We start from the raw sequence: 11,418 nt of genomic DNA on the forward strand, positions 1-11,418 counted from the left end.
CGAGAATCTTGAAGACTTTTCCTCTGGGTTTGCGAAGTCCTTCAAAGCGCCCTTCCTTGCTCACACATTCCTTCCACGGGGACCCACGGGTCAGAGGCTCCGGTTGGGGAAGGAGAGAGGCTATTTCTCCTGATCCCATTGGAAATGATGCTTGGGGTGAGGACGGTGGGGTGTTGAGTGTGGTCCTCGTGGGTGGAGGGTGGCACGGAGGCCCCCAGTTATCCTCCCTGAGAGGCAATACCTTACCTCCTTAGGGTGGCAGCTCTGGGTCTGTTTGGCCCTACCACTGGGGCTGGGCAGGGACCCAGCTGGGTTCTGTCGCCTGATGGAGAAAGGGATGTGTGTGTGTGTGTGTGTGTGTGTGTGTGTGTGTGTGTGTGTGTGTGTGACAGAGAGAGAGAGAGAGAGAGAGAGAGGGAGCGCCTGCCTGAAACCTAATTGTCCGCTGTCTAATCCGTCAGCGGGAGGACAGCTTGCCAGCCCCTCCCAGGCAGGCTGATAAATGCCGACCAAGCCCCCCTGCGCCAGAGCTGCCTTAATTGGTATCAGGACGTGCCTGGACTCCATCCTCCTGGCTCCTGCCTTCTTCCCCTCCTGCCTCAGCCTCCAGCCCCAGCAGGGCTCACTTGCTGCCATGGCCCTGGGAGGAGGGAGTGAGACCGGAGACAACAGCTCCTTTTCTGTGGCACCTACTGTGTGCCTGGCCTCTGCCAACAAACCCTCTGGCTGCCCTCACCCATCCTCCTGCAGCCCCGCGAGCTAGGGGACTCAGCCTACTTTCCTGTCTGCACACACAGGACCTATTTCCTGGCCTCTCTGCATGACAGCTCCCCCACCCCCAGGGCTGGGTGCTGGGGATGCACTGCAGGGGGAGATAGATGAGGCTGCCTGGCCCCCAGGGGGCTCCCCGAAAACTGGCAGGAAGGGGCTTATTCCCAGACAATTGGTCTGGTAGGGCTTGCCCATTTTAGGAAGTTCAGAGAGGTTTGGCAACTTGCCCAAGATCACACAGCTAGAAAAGGAGACAGAAAGGGCCAGGTTGCCTTCAAAACAATCACTCAGTTGGTTCTCAATCTCGTGTGAGTCTAAATCACTGGGGGTTCAAGTTAGAAACTCAAACGCCTCCCCCTGAGATTCTGAATGAGGATCTGGTGCCCCTGAGAATCTGCATGCACATGAAGCTCTCTAGCGTGTAGGCCACTCAGGACCTGGATGAAGGTTGGTTTTCCCTTCCACACGCTGATAGAAAATCAGGAAGGGGGAAGCCAGTGGGACAGAGATGATGTTCCCTTCATTCACTGAACCGGTACTAACTGAGCAATTGACTTGTGCCAGGCCTCGCCAGGTGGTTTGCAGGGCCCTATGCAAAAGAAAAATTAGGGGCCGCTTGTTCAAAATGTGTTAAGAATCTGAAGATGGTGACCACAGACCATTAAACCAAGCTGGGACCCTGAGCCACTGGCAGGTTGCTTTCCGGAGAAACAGGAAATAGTCAACCAACGAGCCCGAGCCCTGATCCTGACCTGGCCCCCATCCCTTGGCTGGGATTCTGAAATTAATAAAGGATCCGAATGCCTTAAGTTCTTTTGTAGGACAGTGGTAAATTCATTTGGAGGCAAAACCTGACCTCAACTGACAGGAAGCTATGTATGGTTTTATTTATTCTCCTTGATGTGAACATTTGTCCATTTGGTTGCAGAGCTACCAACGGCTGTGATTGCGGAGGCTGCCCAGGCTCTGCCGGGTGTTACCCAGCATCTGCTGTATGCACCAGATTGATCCGCTAAAGGGAACCACTGGAGTTCCCCCCAATACCTCTGGCCCAAGGGTGTTAGGGAAAGAGATTTGGATTCACACAAGACTTGTATAGACACCCCGTACAGGATGATCACCATGCACGCCAATGTATTTGAGGTATAGTTGACATACAATACTATATTAGTTTCAGGTATTCAATATAATGATCTGATGTTTATATATTCCCTGTTTTTCTGCATCATTGGAAGATAAGAATCTGGCAGTGACCCCACCCAGTCCCTGGCTTACCTGTTCTTGGGTAGTGGACAGTGGCTCTGTGGGAGAGAAAGTGCTCACTGGTGAGACCCAGGGAAATGTCGACAACAAAGCGGTTTTCTGTTTTTCTTTTCTTTCATTTTTAAAAATATTTTATTTATTTATTCATGAGAGACACACACAGAGAGAAGCAGAGACACAGGCAGAGAGAGAAGCAGGCTCCCATGCAGGAGTCCTATGTGGGATTTGATCCTGGATTTCTAGGATCACACCCTGGGCTGAAGGCCGGTGCTAAACCACTGAGCCACCCAAGCTGCCCTCCTTTTATTTTTTATTTTATTTTATTTTATTTTATTTTATTTTATTTTATTTTATTTTATTTTATTTTATTTATTCCTCCTTTTATTTTTAACAATTTTACTTATTCATTTGAGAGAGAGAGAGAGAGCAGGAGCAGGGGGAAGGACAGAGGGAGAAGCCCCCAGGACCCTGGGATCATGACCAGAGCCAAAGGCAGACGCCTCAGACTGGGCCATCCAGGCTCCCTAAATACAGATTTTATTTCTAAGTAATATCTGTACCCAACGTGGGGCTCAAACTCACAACTCAGAGATCAAGAGTCATATACTCTACCAACTGAGCCATCCGAGAGCCCCCACGGAGCAGTTTTCTTGAAAAAAGAGCCTTATTGATTTCACATGTAATATATGTTCATCATCATCAGAAAATTAATACAAAAGAAAAAAGTAACAACAACCTGAAATCTAACCCCTCCACAGTGACTACTGTTGTTTCTGTGACTACCCTGCCTTACAGATTTTTCTAGAGATAGCCTTTTCTTTCCCCCAAAGATGGGTTTCACCACCTAGTATTTTGCAACCTGCATTCTTCCCCGTCACTGAACAGTATGCTGTGGCCATCTCCCCACATCTGAGTCATGGTTTGTCAGGGAGACGAGGAAGTCCGTGGTAAACACGTCCTGTAACCAGCTCAAACAATCTCCCTGTTGCACACTATTTGAGTCCAGTGTTTCTTATTTTCTTTTAAGATTTTATTTATTTATTCATGAGAGACACGCAGAGAGAGAGAGAGGCACAGACACAGGCAGAGGGAGAAGCAGGCTCCACGCAGGGACCCCAACATGGGACTCGATCCCAGAACCCCGGGATCATGCCCTGAGCCGAAGGCAGACGTTCAACCGCTGAGCCACCCAGGCGTCCAAGTCCGATGTTTTCACTAACTGGTGTCCTTGTGCACGCACCCACCTATTTCCTGAGGTCAGGTCCATAGATGTGGAACCCCTGGGTCCACCCGGGGTGGGAACCTCCCTCCCTCGTGTTGTAGATGCTGCCACATTGCTGACACACATCTCTCCCAAAGAGCCATTCTCTGATCTGAGGGAGAGGGGCCCATCCAGGCCTGGCAAGGCGTCCCCCACAAGCCCTGCAGGGAAGGCAGGAAGCCAGGAGGGGTGGCCCATCAGCACTGCCATCGTGGTCCTGAGGCCACCTTTACATCGCCTCCCCCTGCCTCCACTCACTGTCCCCAGCCCCATGGAGGCCCACTGGCTGCCACCCCCAGCAGGGCCTCTAGCTCTCTCTCCTCAGGCAGGGACAAAGGCTGGACCCCAGGCCCCCACACACCCTAATCACTTGAGCTGTCTCCTGATTTGCATGTCCTTAAGGCGTCTTGATTAATAGCCCTTCCTGGGATCTTCTCTGCTCCAACCATGAGGGTTCTGATTGCAAAGTGGCCTCAACTCTTTTAAAAATAAGATCAATCCTCCCTAATGCAAGTGGAGCCTGTGCTTCCCTGAACAATAAGAGATCTGGAGGCCTCTCTCAGGAGCCCCATGGGCACGGAAACGCTGGAAACTTCTGGAACGAATCAGGCCAAAGCCTTTTTCTTTGACATTAACCCTCGTGGCAGTTGTTGGGAATGGACATCATCTTCCCAGTTACAGAAAGGAAGTGGAAGCTCAGAGAGGGCAAGCTCTTTGCTCAAGATCACCCAGCCAGGGAGCGTCCGGCTCAGCAGGATTTGAATCCAACCCTGTCTGATGGCAGCCAGACCTTAGCTGACACTCTTCACTGCCTTGTTACAAGCAGGCTGGGCAGGGTGCCGGGGCTGGAAGAAGCGGACACATTTAGCGAGGTGGCCATGACCCTCGGCCCCCCGTGAAGCCGGGCCTCGCCCCAAGAAGAGAACCAAATTGCCCCCTTGTTACGTTTCCATATCTGGGGGGCTGGGGCAGGGGGTGCCCGGTGTCGCTGTATCGGTTGGGGGACCTTTCCGGCATGACGCAGGGTCCCGGGGCCACACCCACAGCGGCACCTGCGCCCTCCCTGTGCCCGGGGCGGTCCTCAGGGCATCCTGGTCTGCGCAGCCAGGGAATGCCGCTTGCTCTCTACGGCCTGGAACGTTCTCAGGGGGCCTGCTGGGGCAGGATGGTCCGGGGGTGGCAGGGCACGGAGACCTGGCTCCACTCTGCCCTGCCCTCCTCTCGGCCACCGGGCAACTCCCTCCCTGCTTCTCACTGGGGCGGGGTGGCAGGAGCAGCAGGTTTAAAATGCTGTGAGTGTAGCGCCGAGTTCTCCTTTTATCTCCTTGGTTGAGCAGTTTCTCCGCCCGCTGCTTCCCCCCTCACTCTCCCCCCACCTCCCCAGGTCCTCTCTCTCCTGCTGGCTGGGTCGCCAGGGTCTCCCAGGCCTTTTGCACAGCCCCTGGGAGTGGGGACTTGGCTGCTAGGAGTGCCTGCTGTCTCTGGCCCTCTCGGGGTTTGCTGAGCTGAGTGTGGCTGTCCCCGGCTGGGACCTGCCAGGCCACCGGGCCTTGGAGCAGGTGTGCACGCACGGTCCACCGGCCCCAGCTGGGAACAGGCCCTGGCTGGCCTCCGAACACGGCGTGCTCGTGCTCGGGGCTGTACCTTCCTCAGGAGCTGTTCCGCTCCTTTGGAGACACCCCCACGGGGTGGCAAGGGGGCAGCAGGAGGCACAGCACAGGCTGAGAACATTCTCTGGTGCCAGGCCCCCGGGCCTGAAGTGCAGGCACCCGGCACAGTGGCCCTGGGTGTGGCTCCCGGTTCTGGCAGGGGCGGCCCCTCCCCTCTGCTTTCCTCTCCCAGCTGGGCCTGGGCGCACCAATGAGTTGAAGGATTCTAGGGCACATTCCTGAAGCTTTCAGGTTTCAGAGACCAACACAATTTGCAAAGGAAACTTTGAGCGGATGGATGGGGTGATGCCGATTTTACATTTTGCTGGGGGAGGATGTTAATGAGAACAGACAAAACAAAGAAACACGCATTAAAAATCCCATCATCGGGGCACCTGGCTGGCTCCGTCTGTAGAGCATACAGCTGCCCATCTCAGGGTCATGAGTGTGAGCTGGGGCATTGAATGTAGAGATTATAAATAAATAAACTTTTTAAAAATCCCATAACATGAAATAAATTATATTTTAAAACCCCAAAGTTATGAAGGACACAATCTTTGGATGAAGAAATGTCCTCCCCCAAAAGGAGCATTTGGAGTTTCCACGAATGTTTCTTCTGCATGAAGACCTGGAAGGTTTGCCAAGCATCCAGCACTGGCCCCTAACATGGTACTTGGGGACATCCCATTGGTCATAAGATGGCTGCTCCACCTCTGGACATCACATCCACATTTCCAGGCAGGAGGAAGGGGGCAGAGTGAAGTATATTTTCCTTAAAACCTTTGCCTTTTAACTCAGGAAGGGAAACCTTCCCTTGGCTCTTCTACTTTCATCTCATTTGTCAGAACTGGGTCACATGCCCACCCCAGAGCTACAAGAGAGGCTGAGAAATTGAGTGTTTTCATTTTCTGGACTCTATGGGAGAGGAAGGCCAGAAGGAAGGGGGGTGGAAGGAGCATTTGCACATACGGTTTTCTGGAAAGTCCCAGCTTTCCTTTCGTTTTATCCCTCCCTCCAGTCTGTGTGTGGAACCTTGGGCTCTCATGACTGACCGTGGCCTCCAGTCCCTGGTTCCTTAGGCAGCAGCCCACAGAGCCCGGTTCAGCCTTCTTCCTAGATCTAGACAGGTCCCTAATTCAGGGGTGCCAGTGTTGTCCTTGCCTGTTTGGGGGTTCCTGGTTTGAAGAGCACCCCAAAACAAAGCCTGCTTTCAGAGCAAGAGCCCCAGACAGAGCTGCCACGTAAAATATAGGCCATCTAGTTAAATGTGAGTTTCAGAATAACGATGAATTATTTTACTTTAAGTATTTGCATGAGATATACTCAAACTAAAATGTTCGCTGCTTATTCAAAACTCAAGTTTAACTCAGTGTCCTGTATTTTTATTTGTTAAGTCTGGCATCCTAACTCCCAGAGTCGCAGCGTCTAGAGCTAGGAGATGTGAGGGAGGGAGAGACTCCAGGGCAGGTCTAAAGGTACTGTGGTGTGTGGCTTTGAGAACGATGCCTCCCCTCTCTGGGTTTCCCAGGCCCCATCTCCAGATGGAGGTCACTTGAAGCTCCCACCCCAGTAGGGCCAAGATCACTGTGAGGCACCCAAGAGAGCCTTCTACTGATGAAGGAGGGACAGCACGGTCCGCTTCTGTCCTTGGTGTTCCTTGGCTTTTGGGGGTGTATTGACCAGGAACTGCCCTGATGTACCATGAGTGCTGCTCTTGAATAGGAACTGCACAAAACTGAGGCTTACATAGGTCAAAATGGTTGAATATTGGCACCTTCCTACTGTTCAGTCGAAGGGTTTTACATGGAAGGAGAAGGTGCCCCTCCTGGCACATCTCTGCCTTCAGGGGCAGAATGGGGTAAAATGGGTTTGAATCCTGACTTTGTATCTTCCCCGCTGGCAGACCTTGGGCAAGTCCCTTCCCTCTCTGAGCCTCAGCTTGTCTTCCTGTGTAATGGGTATGCTGACAGTGGGGTTCCCCTCGGCTAAGTACAGATGAGCCCACTGAGCAGGAGCCCCGTCTTCACCAACCCTGCTACTCTCCGTAAACTGTCTACCCCGCCTGTCTCCCCGTGGTAGCTTCTCCAGGGAGGCACTAGCTTCAGGGCGTGTGCTCAGGGAAGTGTGGGCAGGGGTGCATCACTTCTGCAGAGTGGGCCTGGAGACCAGCCTCATGTCCCATGGTTCCTCTTCCCCTGCTGCCCCAGCACTGCCACGAGTCCTCTGGTGCCAGGGATCCCCATCGGTGTCCCTGAGGGGCTGTGCCCACCTTCCACTTTGCAGGGAGCTGGTGTAACCCAGCCAGGGGGCACCCGAACGAGACCTTGCTTCCACACCTCACGTCAGTTGTCAGCTCCCTGGGAAGTGGAGCCCCTCTAGCAGGCACCTGGGCATACCTGCTGCCGCCCAGCCACCAGTACTATCTAGAAGGCCAAGCAGGCTGTCAACCAGAAAGCCAGGGAGTCACTTGGGGTTGTCTGTGAGCAGAGGTGACCCCCACGGACTCAGGGGAGGGTTCTGTCCCAGGCCCCCATCGGCTCAGACCTGCCAGATGGTGAACCCTGACTGTCCTCTCTCCAGCTGTGTGATGCCCCCCTGGGCCCCCCTGCTTTCTGTGAAGAGGAGGGGCTGCCTGGTGCTGGTTGGGTGCACAGGAGACCTGTCTTGTGCAGGCCCCTCGTTTTCCAGATGGGGAATCCATCCAAATCCCAGGGAAGGGACCACCCAGAGCTGGTCTGGCCCCTCAGCAGCCAGAACTCCAGGCAGCAGGCCCTCTGGGTGCCTGGCGGCAGTTCCAGCAGAATCTGAGCAGGAAGGAGGAAGAGGAGGCAGCTGGAGCCGTGGGGGTGAGGGTGGAAGAGAGGAGGGCAGTGGAGGCTGCCCCCCCCCCAGGCCACCCAGAGAAAGGCAGATCCCGAGCCCCTGCCAGCTCTGAACCCCAGAAAGCCTGTCTCCTTCCAGACCCCTGCCCCCTCCTCTGTGCATCCCCTCCTCCCCACCCTCCTCATCCCCACAGCTTTGCGGCTTCCCCTGGAGGACAGGCAGGGCCCTCCGGACCAGGGGTGTGCGTGTGCACTGTGCGGTGGCCCCTGTGCGTGCGAACGTGCCTTTGTGCACACGTGCGTGTGCGTCTTGGGTGCACGTGCACGTGTCTGAGTGTCTGGCGCGTGAGCTCGCGTGCGTGTGTGTGCGCCTCCGCGCACATGTGCGTGTGTGTTCTGCGTGTGTGTGTGTGTGCACGTGTGCGTGCCCGTGCGCGGCGTGCAGGCGCGGGGAGGGGGCGCCGGGCGGGCGGGCGGGCGGGGATTTAAAGCCGCTTGGGCGCTGGCGGCGTGAGCGCTGCTGATAAACAGCCCGAGAGCCCGCAGCAGAAGCGCTGGCGGCGGCGGGAGGCTGCGTATCAGAGCTCCTGGCAGCCTCGCAAAAAGCTGTCCCCGGGCCCGCGAGCCGCTCTATCAGCCCACGGAGGGAGGGCGGGGGCGGCGGGGGGAGGGGGAGGGAAAAAGTATTTGCTTCAGCCCTTAATCACGGAATTTGAAATCCCAGCGAGTCGGTGCCATTTATTTTCAGAGGCTGTCAAGGCTGGTTTCAGCATTTAAAAGAAAGGAGGATAAAAAACATTTGCATTTCTCTCTACTCCCCCCCCACCCGGCGGCTCGCTGGGCGCTCTCCCTCTCTCTCCCCCTCTCCCCCTCTCTCCGAGCCCCGCGGCAGAGCTGGGGCTGCGTGTCAGCGAAGGAGGGCACCGCGGGCTGGGACCCGTCGGAGGGCGGCGGTCGGCCTGATTCTGGGGTCGGGGGTCTGGGTGCTGAAGGCTGGTAGTGGGGAGGTGGACTTGGCCCAGGCTGCTGGGCTCAGGGTGCTCTCCTCATTCAAGCTGGAAAAGAGCCCTGGCCCCTAGATTCGCCCCGGGTCCTCCAGGCTCCTGAGGTGGAAGTCTAGGGTATTGGGGCCGGGAGGGGAGCTAGGACACCCCCAGGGCTGCCCTCTCCCTGCGCAGGTATGGAAACCGAGGCTTGGAAACCGAGAATGGCACAGCCAAGGTCACTCTGGCAAAACCAGGACAAGGAGGGAATCCTATGGATCCTGCTGAGCACGGGCAGGCGCCGGAGACAGCAGTGGGCGCAGGCCTGGGGCTGCCCATGAGGTCTTTGCAGCGAGATGGGCCTGAACGCAGGTCATGACACCTGCCAGCACAGTGACCTTGGCCACCATCCTCTGTCTGGCCTTCAGATGGAGCCCATGGTACCTCCTTCCAGGACCAAATCACCAGGCACACTGCATGTCCCTGGGCATGGGGGGCAGCCCCATCACCGGATGGCCTTCTAGCACCACACCCACTTTCCTTGTCTGGTGTCTCTCTTGCTCCTTGGGGATGACTGGAGGCTCAGTGGCCAGACCATTTTGTCCCTGAGGAGGCAGGCTCGGGCACACGAACCCCCAGGGCCCTGGGGCCAGGTCTGTGCCCCAGGGCCACTCTCTGAGACTGTTTACTCTTTGGTAAAATGAGAAAAGTCACCCAACTACAGTTGGGGTGCACTGAGTTCATGCATTTGGAGCACATGCAGTGCCCCACCCTTACCATGGTGGTTCTTACTTACATTATGAAGATTACAGGTCCACCTGTCCCAGATTCTAGGCCTCTCAAGGCCAAGACTCTGTGGTGCATGTGTGAATGTCCATTGGTGCCAACCCAGGGGAGTGATGTTAAAAACAGTGGGTAGGGCCTCTGCTGGGGAAGACAGAAAGGAAGGTCTCAGGGGAGGAGGAAACAGCCCAATCCTGTGGAAGGAAGCTCCCCACTCTTGCCCAAAGCGAAGGTGCAGAGACTCAGGATATCCCACTCCCTACCCACCTTTACCAACATGTGCTTATTTTTTTTAATTACAAAAAAGGAGATGCCTTGTTACAATACCGAAGGTAGAAAGAAAATAGCAAAATTACCTCCCTCCCAACACCTCACAATTCCACTCCCCAGATAATCAGTGTCGAGTTTAGTACAAAGTCTTCCAGATTTTTCTGTCAATACAAGCACATATAAGCCTTTTGTGGAAGTCGGGCAGTCTTATGCATCCTGGTTAGCAGTTTATTTCCTTTGACACACTGTAGTCTCCTTTCCAAGTTCTTTCTCATGGTATTCCCCTGTGCACGTGTGCCCACACGCGGTCGGCTGATCTGCAGTGGCTGGGCATCAGGGTTGTGTCCAGGCTTCTACAGCAGGCATCAGAGGGGCTGCTGAACTGAATGGAGTGTGCAGGGAACAGCCGGTGGCCGTGGGGCCTCCATCCCCTTCCACAGGGAGAGGCTGGTGGGCGGGGCAGGCGGAGGGGTGGGGGTTGCTGCTAGGACCAGGGCTGGGGGGAGGTGACCTCAGGGAAAGCAGGAGCGTGGCCATCATCTCTACCAGGGAAGGAAACCCTCACCTGGCTACCCAGGGCCTGGGGATGTCAAGGCCTGGGGACAGGACCCAGCCTGGGCTGTCCTGGTCCTTCAGTGAGGAAGTGGGGATGGTCTGTGCTCTGTAAGTGGAGGGATGTCAGGAGCAAGCTCCTTCCTCTTGCTCTTTTACACTTTCCATGGCTCCCAGGTTCTGACTCTTCTTCCTTCCAAACTGCCTCCCCATACCAGAGACGAATCCCACGCCTCGTGTCCACACATGGTGCCTAAGTCAGCAGGGAGGTGGTGGTAGGAAGTCCAGAGCTCTGTCTGCCGTGAGGTAGGGCTTTTGTTGTTTGTGCATCAAAGGGAACATGCACAGTGTGTTTTTTTGGGAGACAGGCTGAGCCGTGTTCGGTGACAGCTCCATCAGTCTTGAGCTCTGAACCCTAGAACTCTCAGCTTCCTAACCAAGAAATGGGGATCACACTAGCACCTGCTGAGCAGGACTCAGGGAGGGATCCCCCAAAGCCTTCAGCAAGCTCCCCGACACACAGGATCTCATAAAGTTTTGCTATCATTTGATTTTTTTTAAAAGATTTTCTTTATTTCTTCATGAGAGATACAGAGAGGGGCAGAGACACAGGAAGAGGGAGAAGCAGGGTCCTTGCAGGGAGCCCGATGTGGGACTGGATTCCAGGACCCCAAGATCACGCCCTGAGTCAAAGGCAGATGCTCAACCCTTGAGCTACCCAGGCGCCCCCACTAGATTATTTTTTAAATTATTATTCCTAATAACAACATTTTAAAAAATCCGAAGTCGTAGAAGACCTCCGAGTTGGTTGTCAAAACCAAGAGAAAGCCTGTGGTAGTGTGTGCCGTGTGTGAGGGGTATGTGTGTTCTGTGGGGATGCAGCATGTGTGATGTGTGCAGTAGAGTAAATGTAGCATGAGGGGTGTGTGCAAGCATCAGTGTGGGGTGTGCGTGTGCCATGTGTGCACAGAATGTGTGGTGCGTGTTGTATTTGTATGTGTGGTGTATGCACACTACGTGAAAGTGGCACATGTGGTGTGTGTGTCCTGAGTATGTTGGGGTGT

Source organism: Canis lupus, chromosome 16 (assembly GCF_048164855.1).
Source record: "Canis lupus baileyi chromosome 16, mCanLup2.hap1, whole genome shotgun sequence".
NCBI classification, from domain to species: domain Eukaryota; kingdom Metazoa; phylum Chordata; class Mammalia; order Carnivora; family Canidae; genus Canis; species Canis lupus.